General features: G+C 44.2%; 1 protein-coding gene across 2 annotated transcripts in view; it reads right to left on the bottom strand.

Moving 5' to 3' along the window:
• LOC111865418 (ecdysone-inducible protein E75) overlaps nt 1-14,752 on the bottom strand; it is a 253,048-nt gene that overhangs the window by 64,485 nt on the left and 173,811 nt on the right. The gene's annotated exons all lie outside the window — the stretch shown is intronic.

Below are 14,752 nucleotides of genomic sequence, written 5' to 3'. Positions count from 1 at the left end.
ACTTATACTATTTCCTACGATGGTAAATTGCTTATGGCAAGTGATATTTGAAAGGAGTATATTAATTGAGAGGTCAATCACCCTAATCTCAGTGTTAAAAACAGATCCGTTAGTAAGACATTCGTGCAACAGAGGTTAAGATAGTGAGCATACGTCTTCTGTGTGTATAATGCATCATAGTGAAAAAAGAACAAGACCTTTTTTTATTCACGATATGGATATGCTACAAGCATACTCAGTTATTCAGTGTAAATAGAGAGTACGTTGACCCTCTGGCGTACTTTCACTGCTCAATTGCTGCCGACAGCTCCGTGTGCGTGACGCATACTGGCTATACGTAATACAGCCGGCATACTTCCGTGCAATGTCAAGTTCTTGAGTGACTCCTTTCAGCCATTATGCATTTTACGGCGCTATGTCAAATGCTACAGAAATGAGTTGTATCAGGAAGTTTAGGAAATATGCGATGATAAACGTTGTAGCCTACTTTAAGGTACTATCCTGTAGGAGTCGGTATAGCGACTGGCTACGGGCTGGACAGCCGAGGGGTCGGAGTTAGAGACCAGGTATGAGGAAGATTTCTCCCCTTCAGGTCTTCCATTCCTGTTCTAGGGCCCATCTAGCCTCCTATCCACTGGTTACAGGTGGGCCCTTTCCCCGGGGATTAAGCGGCCTGAGCGTGAAGCTGACCATTCATTAACTAGTTCCGAGGGCAAGAATACATGGATATATACATCCTCTTATGGCGTAGTGCTTAATTACGGGGGCACGCGGTAGCGTAGTTGGGTGAGGCACTATGCTACAAGCCGGAAGGTCGCGAGATCGAATCCCGATGAGGTGGCTTTTTCAATTGACCTAATCCTTCCAGCCGCACTATGGCCTTGGGGTCGACTCAGCCTCTAACAGAAATGAGTACCAGGAATGTTCTTGGGGGTAAAGGGCGGCCGACGCGTAAGGCTGACAACCTTACCGCCATCTATGAGCCGATTGTCTAGAAAATGTGGGAGCCTTGACGTCTCACAATCCTATGGGCCTCCATGGCCTGTTAGAGGGGTAGCTTTACCTTATTTAAGTGGTGCTTAATTAGATAAGCACAGGGTCAATTTTAAATTTATGTGTAACCCAGTCTTGCCTCAGTGCTTCTTTTGCATGGAAACAACTTAATTACGTGTTATTACGTATTTTGCTATAATTTTATATAGATAAACTTCAGGGTGAAGCACTTTAACCCTTTGAAAAGGGTTAAAGGACATTGTAACGATTACTTCCCCTCTTCACCACGTCTATAATCTGATACTCCATGAAACAAATAATCCGCTACTGGAACAAAGGCCACGGGTGCAGCTGAACTGAGCCTAATGGAACAGTTCAAATGGTCTAACTCGTGCCCAGCCAAACTTGTCACCGACAGACAATAAAAAAAAATCAAAATACATGACACCGATTGCAGTGATCACAAGCTTTCGAATACTAAGATCACGGGTTCAAAACTTCGCTCGGGGCATAGCTGTATATTTTTGCTACGTTGCCTTGTCTTGTCCTGCGTAGGCAGAAGCCACTTGATTGGGCAGATACCCTGTCCAAAAACTCCTACCAAATCTCTAAAAGATTCATAGCTTCAAACATATTCCTAATGGAAACAGGTAGACTGAAGTTGATTCGTCATGAGAGGAACTTAACATTCCATTAGCATTCTATATATAGTCATGGGGTACTTGTATAAATGCCACAAAATAAATATTCCCGTTAATAACAGTCTTTGGAGGAAGGAAATGACTGTATGTAAGTTATCGGTTCGTGGGTGAGACATGATGAAACACCGAACGCTTGTAATATATATATAGTAGGTTATACATTCCTCTCTGAGTGCAGACCCATCCTCCTGCGCAAGGGTCAAGGGACTGCCTTGAACCGCATGCGCTCTCCACACGCCGCGCACGCCTTCCTTTCCGGTGCCATAACTCTCGGAAACTTCCACATGGTGCGCGTCTATATTTCACTGTTCATTGGACATGAATAACACAACTGAACGGCGCATTCGCGGTGTTTCAAAACCAAATATGTTAGTTATTTAGTCATAAATTTTTTAGTTTGTAACTACACATTATAAGGGGGAATTCTTTCCTTTGTGTTGTCCCGGAGTTTTTTTGTTTGCTATTGGGGTGGGACTAAGTCCCTTCTACTGCGGCCACTTTTGGCCTATTGTACCAGCCACAGATGATAAGGTGAGGGTGATTGTGGAGCAATTGGTGGAATGAAGATTGGCAGGGGAAACCGAAGTACTCGGGAAAACCCTGCCCTAGCGCCACTTTGTCCACCACAAATCTCACTTGACTAGATCCGGGATCGAACCCAGGCCGCCGCGGTGGGAAGCCAGCGACTAACCGCTTGAGCTATGGCGCGGCCTGTCCCGGAGTTACTGCATGGTTGGAGATTTAAATCCCCACAGAACCATCCATAAAAGTCACACCCTCCTTTCTAATTTTAAATGTATTTCATCACTCTCTGCAGTATAGGAATGAGTCTTACCCGAAATGTATATTTACACCCGGCAGTTACTGTTTGACATCTCTGTCAGCTCCTGTCACTGATCGAAACGATACGGTATACAGCCAAATTAGGCATTACTGAACTGAACAGTTGAAGGACAATGTCACTGGAAATGTTATTCTTGGAGGAAAGAACGTATCAACAACACACACTAGTTTTATTTAAGTTTCTTATGGCGGCGTGAGACTGAATCCATTTGATACGTCGCCATAAGAAACTTATGGCGGCGTGAGACTGAATCCATTTGATACGTCGGTCAGTACCTGGCCTATTGTACCAGCCCTGGATGGTAGATGATGAATGTGGAGCAGTCGATGGAATGAGAATTGGCAGGGTAAACTGAAGTACTCGGAGAAAACCCGCCCCAGTGCCATTTTGTCCACTAGAAATCCTACATGACTTGACTGGGCTCGAACCTGGGCCGCCGAGGGGAAGCCGGGGATTAACCGCCTGAGCTATGGCGTGTCCACAAGAATTCACACTAACTAAAGCCATGGAGCTGAGTTATTCTTGAGAAGCCAACAGTTGATCAACTACTCAAGAATTTCCCCAAATTTCATGGAACCCAGAAGTTCATTACCGCGTTCACAAGAGCTCTCTACTGGTCCCTATTCTGAGACATATCTATTGAGTCCATACAACCTTACTCTATTTCTCTAAGATCAATTTTATTATTATTCACCCACCTACATCTAGGTCTTCCTAGTAGTCTCTTTCCTTTTGGATTTCCCACCAAAATCCCATATGCAGTCCTCTTTTCCCCATTAGTTCTACATGCCCTGCCCATCTTATCCTCCCTGACTTGAGAATTCTAATTATACTTGGAGAAGAGTACAAGTTATGACGCTCCTCATTATGCAGTTTTCTCCAACCTCCTGTCACTTCTTTTCTCTTCGGTCCAAATATTCTCCTCAGAATCCTGTTCTCAAACACCCTCAGTCTATGTTTCTCCCTTCAACGTCAGAGATCAAGTCAACAACACATATTCGTCGTGTTTAAAAGTGCTGCTTTTGACGAACACTATTCCTGTAAAATTGAAGCCTAATCGGTCATCATTTCAGACATGTGACGGTTGCAAAGCACGTTCCATATACAAGTTTACCAATCAAATAAAAATATTTTCTATCAATGCAACAATACAGCCGGCTTAGCGTAATCGGTATAGCGACTGGCTACGGGCTGGACGACCGTGGGGTCGGAGTTTGAGTCCCGGTAATGTCAAGAATTTTCTCTTCTTCACGTCGTCCAGACCGGTTCTGGGGCCCACCCAGCCTCCTATCCAATTGGTACCGGGGGTAAAGCGGCCGGGACGTGAACTTGACCACTCCAGTTAGTGCCGAGGTCGAGAAAATGTGGATGTATATATCCTTTCCCCCATACGCCTTCATGGCGTGGCGCTTAGTTAATTAACCACGGGGACAAATTTACCTTTTTAGCTTTGTTAATGCAACAAGGAACGTTGATGCGTGTATTTACAGAACATATTCAATCGAACTGAGTGCGCCCAGGGCATTGGCCTGCTTCTGGCTGAATTCAAGTCCTCGGCCCTCTTGGACAGGAGAGAAACAAAGAGCAGTTATTGCCCGGTGACCGAGTTCAACGCACCCGCCACACTCCTGTAGTGTGGCTATAATGCCAGTCTCCAAGGAAACCGAATTGGGCCTACTTTCTTCTAGAACAATTGAGAGGCGAGTGGAAAATTTTCGACAGAATTTCACTAAGAGAAGTATTATCAATATATATGTAGTTCATTTCTGATCAGACAAAAAAGTTGGAACCATTACGTGAAAAAATGTAAAGTTGTCCCTGTGCTTAATTAATTAAAGCACTATGCCATGAGGATACGGAGGAGGGGAAGTATAAGTCCATCATTCTTAACGTCGGCACTAGATGGAAGTGAGTGGTCAGCTTGACGCCCCATCCGCCTTAACCCCGGGGAAATCGACTGCGACACCCATTGGAAAGAGATTGGATGCTCCTCAGAACCTGTATAAAGCAAAGGGGAACACAAAAACCTTGCCCCTGACGGGAGTCTTCGAACTCCGGCCGTCGCTATACCGACTGAGCTATCCCGTCTCCTAGCGACGGTTACATAGACTTAAATAACTTCCACTAGAATTTATCGATTTTACTTTATGGCTCATTCGACTAGATGCTTATTCAGAGACTCAGGTCAGAATAAATTTCGCTGGAAAAGTGTTCTTTCTTCAGCGCTCACAAATGGGCGTATAATGGAGGAGTCCGTCCGTCCGAAACTGCACTGCTGAGCGACTATTAGGTTCTAAAGGAGTCCAAGTCCAAGTCACATTGCGACTGACGGTCGGTCAGTCAGTCAGTAAGTCTTGGTGCCGAGCCCCGTTTGGGGCTCATGACCATATATTTATTACTGTTGAACGTTGTTTTTTGTGGGGCGCCCTCTCTGACGAGAGGACGGGTATGTCTTTTTTACATACTACTGGGTCTTCCCAGCGTAGTCTTTCTCGGGCCTGAGTCCCTTGGGACTCGCGACCATATTTTACTGTCTCTGATTTGAGACTTCCCTTTTCGTCGCCTCCTACGACTCGCAGGGTCTGCTCCTTGGGGTTATATATAATACAGCAGTACCCTCGATAGGTGTTTGACGAAATATCGATATTAGACAATAATTTAATAAATTCGATAGAAAATGCAGGGATCGATAAATAAACGATAATTAATGAACGATGAGAGCTTTTCAAATTGCTTAAGCTCATACGCACGAATTTGTTATGATTTACTAATTTATTCAGTAATTATAACCAAAACTGTACAGGCCTAGACGGCTGATTTATTTTTACTAATTACATATTTAAAAAGGTACGAAATTTCATGAAAATACATATCGATTGGGAGCCGGGATAGCGTAGTCGGTATAGCGACTGGCTACAGGCTTGACTACCGAGAGGTCGGAGTTCGAGTCCTGGCAGGTTAAAAATTTCCTCTTCTGCAATTCGTCCAGACCGGTTCTGGGGGTCCACCCAAACTCCTATCCAATGGGTACCGGGGTGATTTTTCTTCGGGGGTTAAGCGGCCAAGGTGAGAAGCTGACCACCTTCAACTATTACCAAGCTCAAGAAAGTACCTATACATCCAGTCCCCATATGACTTCATAGCTTAGTGCCTAATTAGTTAAGCACATATCGGTTACGGTATGTCACACCCACATCAATACAGCCGATATTTAGAAACGTGAATACCTCCCCCATATGGGATAGCTTTACTTTACTTTTTATATGGGTACATCTGAGATAAGGCGACTTTTGTTGAACATAGCGTGCACCTCTCCCTGCAAGTACCTTTTTTTTAGTGTTAGTGGGGTGGGACTAAGGCCCTGGTACTGCGACCACTTCTGGCCTATTGTACCAGCCCCAGATGATAGGTGAGGGTGATTGTGGAGCAATTGGCGGAATGAAGATTGACAGGGGAAGCCGAAGTACTCGGAGAAAACCTGCCCCACCGCCACTTTGTCCACCACAAATCCCACTTGACCAGACACGGGATCGAACCCGGGCCGCCGCGGTGGGAATCCAGCGACTAACCGCTTGAGCTATGGCTCGGCCCTGCAAGTACCTTGCTACATGCTGAGTGACTGACATAGCCTCAGGCACCGTGGAGGTGGTCTATCGCTCGCTCGCGCTAGGTAACGGGACAGACGATGAGTTCATTTGACTGGATGATACTTACACCGCCTGCCAATATCATGGCGAAGGCGCTGAAGATTTCTTCCTCGAACAAGAAGGAAGATGTTCCTCGCATGGTTGTCATCTTACCTAATGAATTGCTGATATAGATGGCTAAGGAAGATAACGTTGAGCAGTTGCGATAATCATGAGACTGGGTAGAAAGAGATGACTATAGGAAATAATTTGCGGCGCGGAGCAGGAAGAGGTTTAAAAAAATATGTTACAAAGTTCGCAGTGAGTAAGATTATAACTTGGATAGGAGATGACTGAAATAAAAAGAATGATGATACTAAGAGTTTGGTGTAACAAGTGACAATCACAAGTCACGTGTAACAGTGTAACATTCTGTCTCGTCGGATACTCATTTTATTCTATACTCTGGATTATTCACTAAATTTCTATTACAACTGCTGGACAAATTTATGAATGAATGTAAAGGGGTGGGCCTTCTTGGCGCTTGCACCGCGACCAGTGTGATCTGTTGTGCCTCCCTGGACGAATTTAACTTCATTTCCATTTGCCACCACGCAAGTTAAGCCCTAGGTTGTATTTGAGGTTATCATAGCGGTGTTATGGGATAGAATGCAGTTTAGTCCGTTGATAGTCAACGGATTTTTCTGAGGAACATGTCGTTTCCATGTTCAGGACCGAAGAATGAGCGAAGCAAGAAACTAGCATGACGCAGAGCAGTTAACTCCTACTCTACATGAATTGGATAACCAAGTATGTCGATCGAAAACACGGCACGGAGCAGATTAATGCATGACATACGTACAACATAAAATCTATGGCTTGTATTTGCAACACATTTTGTATACGATGAATACTTAAAGAAATGCACTGAAAAATAATTTCTGACCGCGGTACAATACGTATTTAGCAATATAATTTTGCAACAATATATTTGTATTTACAATAAATTAATTTAAAACCTAAGAGCAAATTTTAAAGAATATATTTGGAAAGTATGAATACAACATATTTCACATTGCTGGTAACCAATATTATCATCTTACAGTAATTTATCTAAGGGAAGAACTCAGATAGAGTGTGTCTGAGAACATGGTACTGAGGAAAATCTTTGTACTTAAGAGCGAGGAAGAAAATATGGTCTGGAGAAATTTTCATTTTGGGAAGTTCATAATTTTTACTCGCCACCAGATATTATAATGATCACACCAAGGAGGATGAGATGGGCAGGGCATATAAAAGGCATCGCAGAAAAGAGAAGTGGCCACAGAGTTTTGGTATGCAATCCTGAATGAAAGATACCACTGGGAAGACTTGGCGCATAGATAGGAGGATAAGTTTAGAATGGATTTTAAAGAAATATGATGGGAGATTGTGGACTGGATTCGTCTGGCTCAGGATAAGAGAACGGTGAGAGGCTCTTGTGAATACGGTAATGAACCTGTAGACTGCATGAAATTTTGAGAATTTATTGATTATCTAAGAAATTATTTGCCTTCTCAAATACTCAGCTCAATAGACTTAGTTTCTGAGAATTAATGACTTAAATGACAGTTGGAATACATACGTGTAAATTCAGGCACTGAAAAATTCGATCTTGGGATATGACTTGTAGCCCGTTGGATGTAAACCGACGTTACCGGGTAACATGTAGCCTCCATCTTCAGGGTCAAAGAAGAAGTTCGACTAATTGTTCCACACTGAAAACCAAGGCGACAAATTCCTCCGAAACAGGTTGACTTTCAGCAGACTACACCGCATTTTGTCCCAGACGAAAGAACGCTTCATAACCACCGCTGTGAGAAGCTCAAATCCTACAAGTCAGGTATACCTTCATTTAGTTTGCCAGAATACTTAAAATTTCCAGCTTTTAAATCTCTCTGCGTCTTCAGAAGAGAAGATGCCGGTTGACAGTGAAACTTTCCGTCCCAACATAAATAAGACAGCCATAATTTTTTGCTTGAAACCTGCTACAACAGGTACGTGTAGCCATTAAGAGCCCCTAACAGCTGTGGTAATGATTCCAGTATGTCTGTACTTTGACGGTCCATTCTCTTCCAGAAATAGAAAGGACCACAGCACATACCTTACAGTTAGGGAGATTTACGATAAGCTTGTCCTACTTACAGACAATTGTCCACAAATCGTCCTTTTCTGGGTAACTGGACTCTGCTTTCAAAAGCCCATGTTTCGGTATTAAATGTAGGTCACCACGAAATGGTAAACAGAATTTACTGTTCGGGTTGAGGGCCATATCCCCAAAAGATAATTCTCATCATCATTGCTGNCCCCCCCCCCCAGTCCGAGGAAAATATGGAGAAGATTCTTGACTGAGGACGCTTACCTCCCAAACTTTATGTATTTGGGAAGATACTTGGAATATTATGGGCACGCGGTAGCGTAGTTGGTTGAGGTACTATGCTACAAGCCGGAAGGTCGCGGGTTCGATTCCCGATGAGGTCATTATATTTTTTTTCTGTTTACTTAATACGTACTTCGAGCCACATTATGGTCCGGGGATCGACTCAGACTTTAACAGAATTGAGTAGCAGGAATCTCCCTGGGGGTAAAGAGCGGCCGGCGCGTAAGGCTGACAATCTTACCGCCATCTGTGAGCCGATTGTCTAGAAAATGTGGGAGCCTCGACTTCTCACAACCCTATGGGCCTTCACGGCCTTTTACAAGGATATTTTTACCTTTTACTTGGAATATTATAGAAAAGGCCTAAGCTCTGGTTTATTGCATGAGGGTACCACCAGCTGAATTGTTTCAAATGGAAGGTAGCCAGAAGAGATGCTGGAACATGTATTTTCCAAATATCTTCTTTATGAGTTCTCGCATCTCATTGGCCCTGATGTTAGTCACTTCTGATGAACATTTTGTAGAAATATAATATTTGTTTAACGTCCTTATCATTAAACGCGAAATCAATTATCTCCAATCCTAGGTACGTCTTCGAGGTGTCATGCTTAAGCACTGGGGTAATTTCATTAATGCTAGTGGGGTGGGACTAAGGCTGAAAACCCACTGACGCGACTAGTCGCGAGCGGCTAGCCGCTCTTTGTCGCGCGCGTCCGTTAGTTGTACATATTAGGCGTGGGACAGCTCTGTCGCCTGTGTGCCGCGTTCCAAAACTTAACCGCGCGCGGCTTATAAAAGCAATACAAATAATGGCCGTGAGTGACAACACTCGACAAACCGCGCGCGGCTTGTCGCGTCAGTGGGTCCCTAGCCTTTCCTTGTACTGCGGCCACTTCTGGCTTACTGTACCAGCCCCAGATGATAGGTGAGGGTGATTGTGTAGCAATTGGTGGAATGAAGATTGGCAGGGGAAACCGAAGTACTCGGGGAAAACCGCCCCAGCGCCACTTTGTCCACCACAAATCCCACTTGACCAGACCCGGGATCGAACCCAGGCCGCCGCGGTGGGAAGCCAACGACTAACCGCTTGAGCTATGGCGCGGCCTAAGCACTGGGGTAGCTTAAAGGAGTGTCAGTAAAAGAATAAGATGAAATTTATGGTCGCTTTCGGGGGCTGAGTAGCCGTTACGGGACAAGCAAGTGGAGAGCACCCAGTCATTTCTAGGGTTTAGCTATATTTCCTGGAAATACATCCGTTTCTGGAAGGCATGTCTAAGAAAAGGGTCCTATAATCTATTTATTTGGAAAATACCTGCTTTTCTTACTATAGCAAGTGTTTCTTGATTCACAACCTCCAAATGTACAATTGTTCTAACTCATATTTCATACTTTATTAGGGAAACTATAAGACAAAATTCACCCAGAAAATGCTAACACATCTGTACTATTTTGCGGAGGGATTCATGAAGGAATAACGCGAAAAATTCTGACAATTCAAAGGACAAGAATCCTGACCTAAAATGGCTTTTTCCCTACAAAACGTTGTCTGTTGAATGGCGTTAGATAACGCCTGGAATGTCTTCTGCAGGTTTAGTGCAGTACCTTCCGAGTAAACAGTCCCCCGCCAAGGGTTGCGCCTTGGCTGTTTTGGAGGCTTTAGTCAAATGGACAGTCCCTTCCCTGGGAGGACTGAAAACCGGTCGTCCGGGCTGTAGCCAACCGCTTCAGTAAGCTATCGCGACTCATCAGAATAATAATAATAATAATAATAATAATAATAATAATAATAATGGCAAAGAGTAAAGTCCCTGTGCTTAACTAATTAACCACTGCGCTATGAAGATGCATGGGGCAATGGATGTATAGATCCACATTTTCTTGACCTCGGCACTGTTTCAGGCGAGTGGTCAGCTTCACGCCCAGGCCGCTTTACTCCAGGAGAAGAACACACGATACCCATTGTATAGGAGGTTGGGTGGGCCCCAGAGTCGGTCTGGACGACGTGGAGAAGAGAGAATTCCTGACCCTACCGGGTATCGAACTCCGACCCCGTAGCCAGTCGCTATACCCATTGAGCTATTCCGGCACAAATAATAATAATAATAATAATAATAATAATAATAATAATAATGGTAAAGTTATCCTTGTGCCTAATTAAGCACCACACCATGAAAATGTATGAGGGAGTGGAGGTATAGTTCCACCATTCTTAACGTAGGCACTAGATGAAGATGAGTCGTTTGCTTGAGGCCCCAACCGCTTTAACCCAGGTACTTATTGAATAAGAGGGCAGCTGTGCCTCGGAGTCGACCAGGCATTTATGAAGAACACCAGACTCCTAAGGACGTCCAGCCCGTAATCTAGTCGCTATGTCGACTGAGATATCCCGACTCCATTGTAATATAATTAGTATTGTAACGTGTATAACTAGGCAACGGCACGATAAATACCTTCCAGCTTAAGCGCTTAACAACAATACGTGATCATTTGTAGGCAACGACTCAATATATCTGTTCCAGCAACCACGCAACAATAGGAGCTGTGTTCTCTGTGACTAGTTGCTAGGTTACGTAACTATTCTCCATTTTCTTTGTGGTCTGTGCCACGGCTATATAACGAGGTTCCAGAATAACTGGCAGTTCTCCCCCGTGTGGAGGCGGGGTCGAATACCTCCACCGTGACCCTGCGAGTCGTAGGAGGCGACGAAAAGGGAAGCCTCATATCTGAGACAGTAAAATATGGTCGCGAGTCCCAAGGGACTCCGACCCGAGAAAGATCGCTCTGGCAATGGCCAGCAGCATATGCACAAGACAGACCCGTCCTCTCGTCAGAGAGGGCGCCCCACGAAAACAAAACCGTAACTGTCAAACGGTAAAATTAATATCTGGTCATGAGCCCCAGATGGGGCTCGACACCAAGACTTACTGACTGACTGACCGTCAGTCGCAATGTGACTTTGACTTTGACTGGCAGTTCAGTTGAGTTCCGAGGTTCCAGGGTGATTGATAAAGAAATGGCAAGAATACTTCAGATGGATCTGAAGAGCTAGTTTCTGTGTTAAGATCCGTTGTCAGGAGACGACTAATGGAAACTGAGAATCCTAGTGCGTGTGAAACCGTGGACTGTAAAGTGTGTAGATCAGCGACAGCGCTGCATTGATTGTAATTAAGAGAGATTGTAACTGAAGTTCCAATAAATGCAATCAACCGATCTAGAACTCATCATTCGTCACGCGTGTCCACCTACACGTGACAGGATAAATTCTGAGCAATCAGCATTGCATACAGACTGACGCAGCAAATCCCGTGATTTAATTCTTATTTTACAGGTAAAAACGCTAAAGTCCCTCTGTCTAATTAATTGATTAAGCACCACGCCATGAACACGCATGGGAGAGTGAAGGCATAGCTCTACTATTCTTGCTCCCAACCCTAGATGATGACGAGTGGTCAGCTTCACGCCCCGGCCGAGAAAAATCTCTTGCCTATACCAGGATTCAAGGCAGAATTGCGGGATTCTGCTAGGCCATCCAGCCCGTAGCCCGTAGTTTGAGACTGAACCATTCCATATAAATTCTGTGCATTGTTTCTTTATTATCCTTTAGTCTCTTCCTAACTTTTGCCACCACCAGATAGCGGTCAGTATCACAATCTGCTGCCCTGAACGATCGGACGTAAGTATACGTGAATGCCATCTCTTATTTATCAAAATATGGTCAATCTGGTTGTCAGTCTTTCAACCAGGAGATGTCCGACTAATTTATGAATGTTACGATGTGAGAACATTGTACTTTTGATGTGGCAAAGTTTACTACTCTAACTCCATTTTTTTTCCTTGGCACTACAGCCCCAGTGGGCCTAGGCCTACCTCCATGAACTACTCCGTTCACTTCGGTTTTTCTAGATCTTACACATGTGGTAGGACTCCTTGGGCGAATGATCAGCTCGTCGCAAGGCCTCTACCTGTACACAAACACAGAAAAACGCACACACACAAACTAAACATCCATGCCCTGAGTGGGACTCTAACTCCATTATAATTATTAATTTCGTGTAAATTCTCATTCCCAATTGTTGCTTTGGAAATGCCTTCCTACCTACTCTGGCACGGAGATCTAACAAAATTTTCATGATGTGTCTAGGGAATTTATCAAATACATGTTGTAGTTCTTCACAGAGTCTATCTTTTATGTCAGAAAATTTATCTTCTGTTGGGGCGTGAACATTCATAACAATGATATCACACCAGCGACCTCGTAGTATTATGTATGCCATCCTATCACTAACGAACTCTACCCACTTAACTACTGATCTGATTGTCTTATGTACAAAAAAAAAACCTGTACCTGATTCGTGATTCGCATTCCCCTTTCCATAGAAAAATGTAATTCGCCTGTTGGTTCAGTGCCACCTCCGTTCCATTTGATCTCCTGTACTCCCGCTAAATCTAACTTATATCTTGATATTTCTTTCTCAACTGTCATGAGCGAACCTGCCCTATACAGACTTCATGCATTCCAGGTACCAAACCTCATGCCCATTATCCTTAGCTTAGGTTGTTTTTCCAAAGAATTCTTCGAAGTCCGAGGTTCTTTGTGAAATTTAGTAAAAGGCTTATTTCTTTGCGGCGAAGGATTGTTAGCCCCGCGCACAACCCCCAAGCTGGAGAACTACCCCATGTCGGCTGTCCTCGACGGTTTCTTCAATGTATTCGCAGCTTCTCTCCAAATCTGGAGGCCGACTCCTCCATCTGCAACTTGATGATGCGCCATGCCGAGGTGACAAGGGATTCACTGGCTCCACAACCACAATAATCACTAAACCCTTGCGTCCCTTCGGTTCAACATATACGGCCTAGTGTGGAATAGTTACGAGCTATTACAAATAAAAAGAAAATATTTACACGAATGAAACTTTATCTGTAACATGCTTATTACAAATTGTAACTTGTTCTGGTCGAAAAATACTTTGTCAGTTGAGAGAGGCACTTGTTTGATTTATGAGTTATTTCTCTATTGGCAAGACGCTTTATTCCCCGCCATAAAAATGTGTAGCGGTTTTCACTCTTCTTTGTAGTGTGCTTACCACGAAGGCAGAATTCTTTCTTTGGTCCCACTGAATGGCATTTCCCTTCCGCGTTGTGCTGGTGAACTAAGTGACAGTGAGACCAGAGTTTCTCACGGTCTAGGCCAAGAAGAAAACTGCTATATTCTGGAACATGATGCCTATAGTCTGGTAGTTTACCGACGTTTCGGAAGAAGGTACTGAGTAGCAGTACATTTCTGCTCTTTTTCTGTGATGTGAACCCTGGTGAATGTAGAGAGAATTTGGACTACCAATCGGAAGATGGTGGGTTCGATTCCCTATGAGGTCACTGGATTCTTCAGTTGACCTAATCATTCCAGCCGCACTATGGCCCTGGGGTCGACTCTGCCTCTAACAGAAATGAGTACCAGGAATCTTCCTGGGGGGGGGGGTAAAGGGCTTCCGTCGCGTAAGGCTAGCAACCTCACCGCCATCTGTGATCCGACTGTCTAGAAAATGTGGGACCCTCGACGTCTCACAACCCTACGGGCCTTCACGTCCTGTTTCTGGGGTTTCTTTACTTTCTTCCTTTTTGACCATAAGACTACGCCATCGTCAGACAGTGTAGAATCTCTTGACGTTATCAGCAGAAAGATAATCGATTGCATTTTTAACGTACAGTGTGAACCAGAATCGTCATACCCGAGATCTCGTTCAAGACAGGACTTTTCTACCTTAAGGCTGGCAACTGAAGGTATGACGTGACCTCAGTGACGTTTATTATCAGATAATATCGTTCTTCCATTCTTGGAACACTCCGCTTCACTTCTTGTTTTGCGGTCAGGCTAAGTCCCGTAACTTTCTCGGAACTCACGGTGAGGGAGTAGTCAGCAAAGTGAATCCCAGTGTTAAGATATGGAAGTGACGTCATGGCTTTGACAGCTGAGTTAAGTGTAATTCCTCTTTTAATTACATGTCTCACGATAGTGGAATTCCTCAAGATAGACTAGTTCAGGGTTTATCAACCGCCGGGCCCTCGTCTTACAGAAAAAAGAATTTACCGGGCCCTGGTGTGACAAAGGTTGAGAACCAATGGACTCGTTGATATCAAGGCCTAGCATAGTGCTGGGCCCATGGATGGAATTG

The sequence above is a fragment of the Cryptotermes secundus genome, unplaced genomic scaffold, assembly GCF_002891405.2.
Source record: "Cryptotermes secundus unplaced genomic scaffold, Csec_1.0 scaffold343, whole genome shotgun sequence".
Lineage (NCBI taxonomy): Eukaryota > Metazoa > Arthropoda > Insecta > Blattodea > Kalotermitidae > Cryptotermes > Cryptotermes secundus.
This window is presented reverse-complemented; position numbering and strand designations above follow the sequence as displayed.